This window comes from Tamandua tetradactyla, chromosome 2, assembly GCF_023851605.1.
Source record: "Tamandua tetradactyla isolate mTamTet1 chromosome 2, mTamTet1.pri, whole genome shotgun sequence".
In the NCBI taxonomy this organism is placed as follows: Eukaryota; Metazoa; Chordata; class Mammalia; order Pilosa; family Myrmecophagidae; genus Tamandua; species Tamandua tetradactyla.
Window position 1 is genome coordinate 193,381,393 of NC_135328.1, and position 12,422 is coordinate 193,393,814.

General features: G+C 38.0%; 1 long non-coding RNA gene and 1 pseudogene across 1 annotated transcript in view; both read left to right on the forward strand.

Moving 5' to 3' along the window:
* The window catches only part of LOC143674571 (uncharacterized), an 88,305-nt gene that overhangs the window by 17,883 nt on the left and 58,000 nt on the right, over window positions 1–12,422 (forward strand). The window lies entirely within an intron of this gene.
* Window positions 1,784–2,695, forward strand: LOC143654895 (translation initiation factor eIF2B subunit alpha pseudogene; annotated as a pseudogene).

Consider the following 12,422-nt stretch of genomic DNA (forward strand, 5'->3'; position numbering starts at 1 on the left):
CAGATATTTCCTTCTTGCTCTTCTAATACACTAGTAACTAAAAAGTAATATCTATATAATGAGTCAGTAGTCATAATCATTTGTTAAATACTACTTCTCAGTTACAACTCTTCCCTCTCATTTGATCATCCTTTTAATCTTCAGGGATATCTGGGCAATGACCATTCTAACTTCTTCTTGCTGAAAATGGGGTCAACACTATGGGGTAGAGGAACAAAACTGATTGATGTTCTTGGAGGACCTGGTACTTCTGGGTTTCAGGGCTTATCTGGCATAGAAACAATAAAACAAGAGGCTTTAAGTTTCTGAAAAAAATAAACTTAATGAGTAAAACTTTTATAGTGTTTTAGATAGAGCCCAGGGTATTCTTTAGGGTTTTCAGGAATACTGTTGGTTGGGACTTGGCATACTGTGGCAACTTGCAATATCTAGCTGAAGCTTGCATAAGAGTAATCTCCAGAATGACCTCTTGGCTCTATTTTAAATCTCTTAGCCACTGAAATTTTATTTTATTTCTTTTCTCCCTTTTGGTCAGAAAAGCATTATCAATCCCATGATGTCAGAGCCAGGCTCAACCCTGGGAGTCATTTTCCACCTTGCCAGATTTACACCCACCCCTGGGATGCATGTCCTGTGTAGGGAGGAGGCACCTGGATTATTCTTGCTGTCTGTAGTAAGATGTGAGAGGAGAGAGATAAGCTAAAAGAAAGATTGTTAGAAAAAAAAGAGAGCCAGAACTTGCTAGTTTTGAAAATTCCAAGCCTGTCTAGGGGCAAATGGTGCTAAAATTAACAAATAGTTTCTGAGCAAACATTAAATCCAGGGCACTGTCAGGAAAACACAGTCTAAAGATGAAGCCAAGGACGTATCTGAAAATTCTTTTAACAATCTCAGGAAGATCTAAGCTGGTTCCTCAGTATACTTTTAAGTTAGACAAAAATTCTGTAAATATTTGAAGGGTATGGCTCACAGATCCTCTCAAACAGTAGGGTCCTAAGAAGATTTAGGTCCAAACCGAAACTAGGATGCAACCCACCGGTTTCCTTGTGCCATAAGAATACTTGAATTCTTTAAGTCTCAGATTAAAGACTCGATTTGTCTCAGCAGTGGCTGCCACCTAGACTTTGCTGGAGTTTTTTTAAAAAATATTTTATTGACAAATCTTCACACACATACATTCCACCATGTATCATTTCATCACATAGTTGTATATTCATCACCATGATCATTTTTTAGAACATTTGCATCTCTCCAGGAAAAGAAAGAAAAAGAAAAAACTCATACGTATCACACCCCTTACCCCTCCCTCTCATTGACCACTAGTATTTCCATGTACCCAATTCATTTTACCCCTTATCCCCCCTATTATTTATTTCTTTATTATCCACGTTTTTTTTAACTCATCTTTCCATACCCTGGATAAAAGGAACATCAAACAGAAGATTTTCACAATCACAGTCACCTTGTAAAAGCCATATTGTTATACAGACATCTTCAAGAATCAAGGCTGCTGGAACACAGCTCAACAGCTTCAGTTACTTCCCTCTAGCCACTCCAATACACCATAAGCTAAAAGGGATATCCATATAAATGCATAAGAATAACCTCCAGATTGACCTCTTGGCTCTGTTTGAAATCTCTCAGCCACTGAAGCTTTATTTTGTCTCATTTCTTTCTTCCCCCTTTTGGTCAAGAAGGCTTTCTCAGTCCCATGATGCTGGGTCCCGCCTCATTCTAGGATTTCTGTCCCACGTTGCCAGGGAGATTTACACCCCTGGGAGTCATGTCCCACGTAGGGGGGGAGGGCAATAATGAGTTCACCTCCGAGTTGCTAGAATTTTTGAAGACAGATAAAGGGGAGACAATCCAGGGCCTGAGAGCAAATCTTACCAGTGCTATAAAAACCCTAAGTGGTGTGAACTCCTCCATGGCAGTGTCCTCTGGCAGGAAAAACTTCCTTCTCTTTACCTCCCTAAAATACTGATTACTCCAAATGTAAAAAGATCATGATCAAGAGGGGAGAGCTTTTCCTCAGGAGAATATCACTATCAAGAAACAAAATTGCAGATCTGTGCCATACTTTCTTCAAAGATGGGGTGAGAATATTAACTCATACCTACTTAGGAATGGTCCTGAGAGTCCTGGAAGCAGCCATGGTGGCCAAGAAGAAGAGTTTCTCTTTATGTATTACAGAGTCTCAGCCTGATTTACTAAGTAAGAAAAATGGCCAAAGTACTGCGCCACTTCAGTGTCCCCATAGCTGTGATCCTGGGTACTTCTGTGGAGAGAGTGCATCTTGTCAAAGTTGGTGCTAAAGGAGTTGTTGAAAACTGAAGAATTATTAATAAGATTGGAGCCAACAAGATGGCTGTGTATGCCTAAGCACAGAACAAACCTTTTCATAGGGTTGCCAAAAGTTTCAGGTTTATATGGCTCTGCCCACTAAACCAGCAGGATGTCCCAGATAAGTTTAAGGCAGATACTCGAAAATACACAGACTGGACAAGAAGGGACATCTGTGGATTGACAACACCACCCCTTTCTTAATAATACTGTTGCTTACAGACCTGGTCATATTAACACCTTCAGCAATCATCAAATAACAAGCTGTATCTATAACCTCTGGATCCTTTTCTGCCAACCTGCAGTTTTTATGGTAAGGGCAGGGCGACTAGCCTTCTGACCACAAGTTGAGCCAGGCCAAAACTGAGTTTTTCAATGAAGGTTTGTGGACTAAGGAGTCAAAATCATAAATTTTTAACCTTTTTTTTTTTTTTTTTAACTCATTTCAGTTCCATTTAAAATGTGTTTGTGGTTCTCCTAAAACTCAAGCTAAATTGTTCTTGAGGTTTCCAGAGACTTCATTTCATTCATTTTCAGTTTCCAGAAATATAAGTTGGATTATTGGCTGCTTAACAAACTGGTGACAGATGTGCCCAGACCCACCCCTCTTCATCTTCCCCTGCACTCCAGACTGATTTGTCAGAAGCATCAATTATAAGATGTAGGACTAAATGCAAGTGTTCCTAACTACAGCCAGGTGCCTCTCTATTCAATGACTAACAGCCGGCTGGGACCCATGTGACATATGGTGCCTTATGAGAAAGGCAGGGAACATTTACTGAATTTGCATCAAGCTTTTGGTAATGATTACAAGCCAGAGGCTGCCATCCCCTCAACAGGATGAAGCCAAATGGAGTGGAAATGGTACCAAGAGAACACAAGGAAAGCAGAAAGAGCATATAGCACTAGTAATCCTGCATGATTCACCATGTAATGACGCCTTCTGGAATATCTGTAAACTTAAATCCTGTATCTGTGAAAGATGTGCATTTCCATGTTTGGGTTCTGAACAACTTTTAAAAGTTGTTCTTGGGAACACTCATCATATTTTCAAATAAATTATATAAAAGGGGGGAAAAAAGCTTAAGACTATTGTCCCTCAGCAGAAGCCCAAGGTAGAAAAGGGTTTCTCTCAAAGAATTTTGTGGGGCTGGTTTATGTCTAATGAAGTGAACCCAAGAAAATTCACAAGAGACCCTCAATTTTTTTTTTAAGAGAATGCTCACAGAAACACTGCCAGCTTAGACTGAAAAGGACAGAGCCAGTACAAAATGAAATATTTCTCCTGGCCCCAGAAATTCTCCTGGAAGGATGTAGTCTGAGAAAAGTGTGCAACTGCAAATATGGGTTACCTCTCCTGAAAAAGTAAGGAGGGTGGAGCCAAGAGCTGTGGATGATTAGCCCCAGGTCTTGAGATCCAATCAAGGAATTTCCAATATTTGTCCGGCTGTATTTCAGAGTTGCAGTAGATCAATGACACACTTGTACCTGCATTTTCCCTCTTTCTGAACAGGAATATCTATAAGGTTTATCCCGATTGTCTCACTATTGCATGTTGAGTGTTGTGCTGGTTTGAAGCTATTATATACCCCAGAAAAGGCCATGTTTTTTTAATACATTCTTGTGGGTGCAGAATATTGTGGGTGGGACCTTTGATGAGGCTGTTTCAGTTGAGATGTGACTCATGAATTCAAAGTGGGTCTTAATCCCTAACTGGAGTCCTTTATGAGGCAGAAAAAGAGAGTGCTTAGAGAGAAAAATACTCTCCAGAGAGCTTGTAGAGAAAAGCCCTGGGAGAAGCAAGCAAGGGCTCACAGAAACTGAAGCATCGAAACTCAGGAGCAAAAGACAAGCAGATGTTGGCCATGTGCCTTCCTATGTGACAGAGGAACCCCCGATGCCAGCAGCCTTTCTTCAGAGATGGTATCCTCCTGTTGATGCCTTAATTGGGACATTTTCATGACCTTAGAGCTGTAAATTTGTAAACCAATAAATCTTTGTAAAATACAACCCATTTCTGGTATATTGCATTCTGATTTGCTAATATTGCACATTAGCAAACTGAAACAAGTGTGTATGAAGCAGTTAACTTGGTTCTTTAGTTCACAGATCTTCAGATCAAGAGGAACTATACTCAAAGAACTGTACTTTAGAAAATACACTCTTGGGAGTTATTGTAAGATGTGGATTGGAGTGGTCAGAGACTTTCTGCACAATATAGAACTTTAAACCAATTCCTGAAATGTGAAAAGGAATTTAATGGACAGAATGAAGGGTGTGTGTTTTCTGGACTGAGGGAATGGTATCTTCATCATTGATTAATTTGAATTAGATATGACTGAGAGTGACAGAAAACCCAAAGTAACCATGACTTAAACAAGATTGAAGTTTATTTTTTTCTTGTGTAAAGATCTGGAGATAGGTGATCTAGAGCCACTACTGTAGCTCTATTCTGTGAAGTCCTTAGGGAACCAGGCTGTTATCAAATTTCTGCTCCATCATGCCCATTCTAAATGGATGTCTAACTCCACATTGCAAGCAGAAGGGTAGAGGAAGTGTGAAGGATGGTGAAGGGCATATACTTGCTATTTCTTAAGAAAAGGTGATGGAATCTACTACATGCCACTTTTATTTATATCCCATTGTCCAGAACTTAGTTACATGGTCATACCTAGTATGGTGGTTTGAAGCTGTATATACCCCAGAAAAACATGTTTTCAAATCTAATCCATTTCTGTGGGTATGAACCACTGTAAGAAGGACCTTTTGATGAGATTACTTCAGGTAAGGTGTGGCCCATCCCAATCAGGATGGGTTTTAATCCTATTACAAGAGTCCTTTATAAGTGGAATGAAATTTAGACATAAGAAGAAAGTCAGAGAGAGTAGCCGGAAGCTGAAAATCAACGGAACCTGGAAGAGAAAGGAGAGACCAAGAGATGCCACCATGTGCCTTGTCATGTGACAAACTAAGGACAAAGGATCACCAGCAGCCAGCCCCAGAATACATTGCCTTGATGATGCCTTGATTTGGATGTTTTCTTAGCTTCAAAACCATAATAAATTCCCATTGTTTAAGCCAAACCATTGGCTTAAATATCATTTATGTAATATATATTAAATATCATCATGATATTGTATGATATTTGCTTGAGCAGCCCAGGAAACTAAAACGCCTAGCAACAAGGGAATCAGGGATATATAATCTTTATACAGGGAAGTCATGTGCACAGATAAAAATTCTATTACTGTGGAAGAAGAGGACTTGACAGACAGCTAACAGTTACCTATAGTCAATATTGTTACTTGTAGACAATAGGATCTGCTCTAGATGGTTTAAACAAGAAGGGCTTTATTAGATGGCATTAGGTGGCTTATGAGTCTCCAGGTGGGTCAGGGAACCATGTTTAGATGTTAAAAGTTCAAGACAACAGCATCTAGGAGAAATTTCCAAATACACTACAGGACTATTGTTGTAGACCTGCCAATGCTGCCACCTCCTGATACTATGACATTGACACTGGACACTGGAATCTCTTTCAGAGCTTCCCCAGAAGAAAGAAGTGCCTTCAGACTATGCTTGGAAGAAGAGCCATTGTGTACCTATGAGCATGGCTGATGTCTCACATATTCTCGTCACTTCCTTTGCAGTCTCTTTGAATACAATTATTTGAACCATAGTGCAGAGGAATCTAGGAAATGTAGTTTTAGCTTTTTATGTAGTATAAAAAGGCAAGAAGGGGATTAGAAAGAGTGTTGAGTGAGTCAATACACAGTATATGCCACAGTCCATCATTATACCTGGACTAGTCAACCATTTGACTTTCTTCTCATACTTAAATTTCAAAAAACAAACACACATGCACACACACAAAAAACAATAGCAACAATATGCTCCCACCAAATATAATTAAACTGTTTGTTATTGGAAGAAAAAAAACCTCACCTTCTCAGTGACAGAGAATACCTAGTATCTCATCAGTAACTGTGTCTATCTCAGGGAAATGTTCATGTCTCCTCTATCATAATCCCAACATGATATTCTGTAATCAAGAAAGAAAATATGTATAGCTACAGCAGTCTTTGTTTCTGCAACTGGTCACAAGTCAATAGCTAGCATTTAGAGTTTCCTTTCTCTACTCCCATTTTACATCCCACTGTATATTTTATCTCATATTTTTAAATATATTTTATTAGATGTTAGGATTGCTATCTTCTGCATTCTTTTGGTTCATATATTCCTGCTATATCTCTTTCTACCCTTTTGTTTTTAACCTTCATTTCTTTTAGTTTTAATATATGTTTTGATAAATCGTGTTGTTGGATTTTTAAAAATCTGATTGGAGAGTCTCTGCCTTTTAATTTAACTCAATTACATTTGTTGTATTGAAAGTTAAATTAGGACTGACTTTGGTCATATTATTTCATGTTTTGCATTTGCTTCATGTTTTATTCCAGTTTTTGTTGTTGTTGTTGTTCTTTCTGTTTTCCATTGGTAAGATTGAGTTTTCTTCTGCTTATTTGACAATTATTCATTTTTTTTTCTTATTTTGGTTGCCCTTAATTTGTGAACCACATTCACAATTTTTGCCCTGGTGGATGTATTAAATGTATCAATATCTGTTTCTTCCCCTTAAGAAGAAAATACTTAAGCATACCTTCATATTTCTATTTTTTCCACCACCACCCCCTCCTATGTTTATATTATTTGGATTTTTAGTTCTGGGTTGTTATAGATGGGTTTTCTCTTTTTATTTTCTTTGATACACATCTCTTTGTTTAAAAACAAAAATATACTTCACCAAGATATTTGGACACTTGTACTTCCCCCAATCTCATAGCATCTCCTGTATTTGTTTCTCTTCTTCAGTGCCTTCTCAAGATTACTTGTCTTTGTGTGATAAAGCTTTTGAGGGTTTTGTGTGCTGTAGAATCTTTTTTATTATGCTTTCAATTCGAATTGATGAATATAAAATTATAGAATCAAATTTTTCTGCTTTTGATACTTTAAGACATATTACTTGTGGCCCTACCTTGATCAACATGATGGAGTAAGATACTTCAGGCATCTATTCTACCATAGAAGCATTGACTAACTAGCAAGAACTGGTAGAAACATCTTTCTCAAAGATTCAAAAAGTAGTTAAAGGACTGCAGTAAGAAGGTAAGCACCAAATCAAGGAAAAATCTACTTATAAGTGGTAGACACTCAAGGTACCATGGCTGGTCCCTCCCCTAACCCTCATCATTTTGGGTCAGAGCTGATTCATGCCCCCAGTGCAGATCCCTTGTATTGGTTTGGTAAAGCTGTAAGAATGCAAAATGCCAGAAATGGAATGGCTTTTTAAAAAGGAATTTAATAAGTTAAAAGTGTACAGTTCTCAGGCCAGAAAAATGTCCAAACTAAGGCATTCAGGAAAAGATGCCTTGACTCAAGAAAGACCAATGTCTATCACACAGGAAGGCACTTGGTTGGCATCTACTGGTCTCTGTTTCCAGTTCCATTGCTTCCAGCTTCTGATGCCAGTGGTTTCCTCATTAAGCATCTGCAGGCCTTCACTTAGCTCCTCTGGATCACAACTCTGGGTTCTGGCTTGCTCATTATCTTATGGGAAGGCACATGGTGACATCTGCTGGGCTCTGTGAATGTCTAGGCATCTGCCTTCTCTGTGAACACTTTAAGCATCTCCAAACATCCATGCTTCTGTCAGATCTGAAACAACTGTTCTCCAAGTGTCTGCATCTGAGGTTTCTCCAAAATGTTTCCCCTTTTAAAGAACTCTCATAAATTAATCAAGACCCACCTTGCATATGTGGAGTCACATTTCCGTCTAGTCAAAAGGCCACACCCATAAGTGGGAGTGTCATATCGCTGTGAAGATAATCTAATCAAAAGGTTTTCACCCTACGATATTGAATCAGGATTAAAGGACATGGCTTTTCTGGGATGCACAGCACTTTCAAACTAGCACACTTCTCCATGGAAATAATCCAATCAAAGGTTCCCATCCTAGATTGGATCGGGATTAAAACATGGCTTTTCTGAGGTAGTTTCGAACTGGCAGATCCCTGGTCCCAGTATGGAGGGAACCGAGTAATCTTCTTGAGCATACTGGGAACATGTATGTCTGGCTCAGTCTATCTGGTGATAACCTGAGTGACTCCTCATTCCAGGACTTGTCCTACTTGTAGCAAGAAGCTCTCCTTCAGAACACTGTGGAAGAACCATCAAGTGGTTGCCTGGAGCAAGGGACTACTGGCTGTAAGACTTATAGGGCAGTGCCCAGGACCATGAGGAAACTGCTTTCTGGGGAAGAGGGAACATTCATATCTTTGTAAACAGGGGAATTTCTGGGGCCATACATGCATGCTCCAGACTAGATAAATGTGCAGAAAGTATCAGGAAGGCCTCTACGCTTTAGCCTGGAGCTATTCTCATACAACCCATGATATGGCTAAGCCCTGAAGAAGATCACTTACTCAGGTCAATCTGAAAAGACTGGGAAAGGTGTCTTTTTTTTTATTTAATTTTTGGCAATCAAGGCAGATTTGGTGATAACACTACCTGGATATAAGCTTAAGGAACAGGTGTCACAGAGTCCAAATTTCAGTGATAACACATTGAAATATTAAAAAATGTCCAATTTTCAACAAGACATATAAAGAAACAGGAAATGATGACTCAGGCAAATGAGAAAGCATTAGAAACCATCAATGAGGAGGATCAGACTTGGGACATAGCAGGCAAAGAACTTTTAAAAATGGTCCTAATTATGCTCAAAGAACTAAAGGAAAACACGGACAACGAACTAAAAGAAAATCAGGAAAACAGTACACGAACAGCAAAGAGAATATAAATAGAGAGATGGAAATTATGTAAAGGAAACAAATAGAGCTAAAGACCACAGTAACAGAAATTTTAAATTCCCTGGAGGGGTTAATTGGCAGATTGGAGATGGCAGAATAAAGAATTCGTGAATTTAAATATAAGACCACTGAAATCATCCAGTCCAAAGAACAAAAAGGAAAAAGATGGAGAAAAGTGGACAGAGCTTGAGGAACCCATGTGACACCATCAACTTACCATTATATGCATTGTGGGAGTCTCAGAGAGGATGAAAAAGAAAAAGAGTTGGAGAGACTATTTAAGAAAATAATGACTGAAAACTTTCCAAGTTTAATGAAAGACATGAATATATACATCCAAGATGCTCAATATGTTGCAAATAGATTAAACCCAAGTAGATTAATGTCATGGCATTTTATAATCAGACTGTTAAATGTCAAAGATAAAGAGAGAATTCTGAAAGCCATAAGAGAGAAGAAACACATCATGGACAAGGGAGCCTCAATAAGATTAAGTGTCTCTTTCTCACTGGAAATCATGGAGGCAAGAAGGCAGTGGGTAAATATATTTAATGTGCTGAAAGCCAAAATTTGCCAATCAAGAATTCTATGTCCAGGGCGGGCCATGGTGGCTCATCAGCAGGCAAGAATGCTCGCCTGCCATGCCAGAGGACCCAGGTTCGATTCCCAGTGCCTGCCCATGTGAAAAAAAAAAAAAAAGAATTCTATATCCAGCACAACCGTCTTTTAGAAATGAGGAAGATTAAGACATCCCCACCTAAACAAAAGCTGAGGAAATTTATCACCACTAGAGCAGCCATAGAAGAGATATTAAAGGGATTTCTTCCAGTTTAAAGGACACTAAACAGTAGATAGAAACTGCATAAAGAAAGAATCTCTGTGCCTGTCTCGGTAGTAATCATAGCCAACTCTTAAATACAGCACTCTAAACAATAGACCACAGGGGCTTTCTGAGAAAATTGAACTCACCCTACAGATTTGCAGTTAAGCAATACCAGGTGTTAAGCCCAGTAGAGATAGCCTAACCCAATGGACAAGCTTTCCATACTAATCCATGTATATCTCCCTGTTTTGGAAAACCCTCCCATGCAACTTGGATGTCCACTGGTGATTTTAACTCCCACTACCTGGCAATTCCCTAAACGCTTTTATAAGCACCTGTGAATACGTGGTTATTGAAATTTCCACTCCATTTTTGGTTTGAGATCTCCCTGCTTGTTGACAAAGATCTCATCCTTGTCAACAGATGAGTAGAATATATGGAATAAAAATAAATAATAGGGGGAACAAATGTTAAAATAAACTTAGTTTGAAATGCTAATGAAAGCAAGGGGTAAGGGGTATGGTACGTATAATCTTTTTTTTCCTATTTTCGTTTTATTTTTCTATTGTCTTTTTATTTCTTTTTCTGAATTGATGTAAATGTTCCAGAAATGATGAATATGCAACTAAGTGGTGATATTGTGAATTACTGATTGTATATGTTAATGTTTTATATCGTTTGTTAAATTTTTTTAATGAATTTTTAAAATTTATTAAATAAAAAAAAGTAACCAAAAATTGGAGCCTAGATTGTAAGCCCTTATTGCAGCCACACTTATTCTGAGGTTGTAAGTGTATTTCTAGATTCTGAGACACTGAGCTATCTGTGTATCAGCTGGTATTTCCCTAGAACTTCGAATAATTCTGTGACACCTAAGACCTAGAAATGGCATGCTGCAGCTCTGAAAGTTAGTATAGCTATATATAATAACAGTTAAAGTAACTGAAGGAAAGGTCAGGCCTCATTTAGAGATGAAAACAAGGCCAATCTAGCTGGGACTAAGGTAAATCAGAATACAGGGTAAAAGATGAAAGTGTTTGTATTCTAGACCAAAGGCAGAGAGGCTTATTATGTTTAGAACCTAAATTTTCTGTAACACACAATCTAAATAAACTTGTCTGTATAGTTCACTTAAATAACCCAAACTCCTGGAGTCTAGATGGAAATGAAGTCTTGTAATTCTGTGTGGCTTAATGTAATACCTGGATACATTTCAGACTATGGTGGGCTAATAGTTAAAAAGTATTAAGGGGGTGCAAGAGTAGTTCAGTGGTAGAATTCTCACCTGCCATGTGGGAGACCTGGGTTCGATTCCTGGTCCATGCACTTCCCAAAACACGAACAAGAAAAAAAATCACAAATTCAACAAATAGTGCTGCAATAATGGGACACTCACCTGGAAAAATAAAAATAAAATGTGGCCTCGCCATACAGCATACCAAAAAAAAGTATTGGTAGGCCCTGAAACTTCAGGTGTTTACGTGACACCTGACACTCTGAGTTAGAGTACCAAAGCTATGAAAGTCAGCATTACCTCATACAGCAACTTTTTAAAAAAGTTGAAAAAGTGATTAGACTTTGACGACATATGAATGAAGCTGATCTGGATAGAAGTAATGTAAATCTGAACACAGGATAAAGGATGATATGGTCCATATTTTAAAATTTCAACTTCCATGTGAGACCAAAGGGAGAGATGTTTATTTGATGCAAAATTTATATTTTGGCTAGCACATTGTCTAATTTAACTTGTATGGTCAGTTTATTTGAACACCATAATTCATTGGAATTTTTAAAAATATATTTTTGTTGCTAAAATAGCATACAATATATGTTATATTATACAATTAAAAAGTTAAAAAAGGACAATATACAAACACAAGCATTCTTAACATACAAACATTTCATACATGGTGTACAATCAGTGACTCACAATATTGTATAGATATCCCTTTCCAGTTGATGGTATATTGGAGTGGCTAGAGGGAAGTACCTGAAACTCTTGACCTGTGTTCCAGTAGCCTGGTTCTTGAGGACGATTGTATAACTCTAAAGCTTTTACAATGTGACCAGGCATGACTGGGGAAATCTTGTGTCTGATGCTCCTTTTATCTAGGGTATGAATACATGAGTAAAAATAGGGATAAATATAAATAAGGGTAAAAAAAATAGGGATAAAAAATAAATAACTAATGGGTGGAGAGAAAGGGTAAAAAACTGAGTAGATTGCAATACCATTTGTCAGTGAGAAGGAGGTGAAAAAATTCAGCACTTTGCTACAATAATCACTAGAATTTCAAAATAGAGGACTCACTCTCTTAATTAGTCAAAGGGTTGTATGAGCTTTTTTTTTTTGCTTTTTAGTTCTTTTTCTGGAATGATGTAAATGT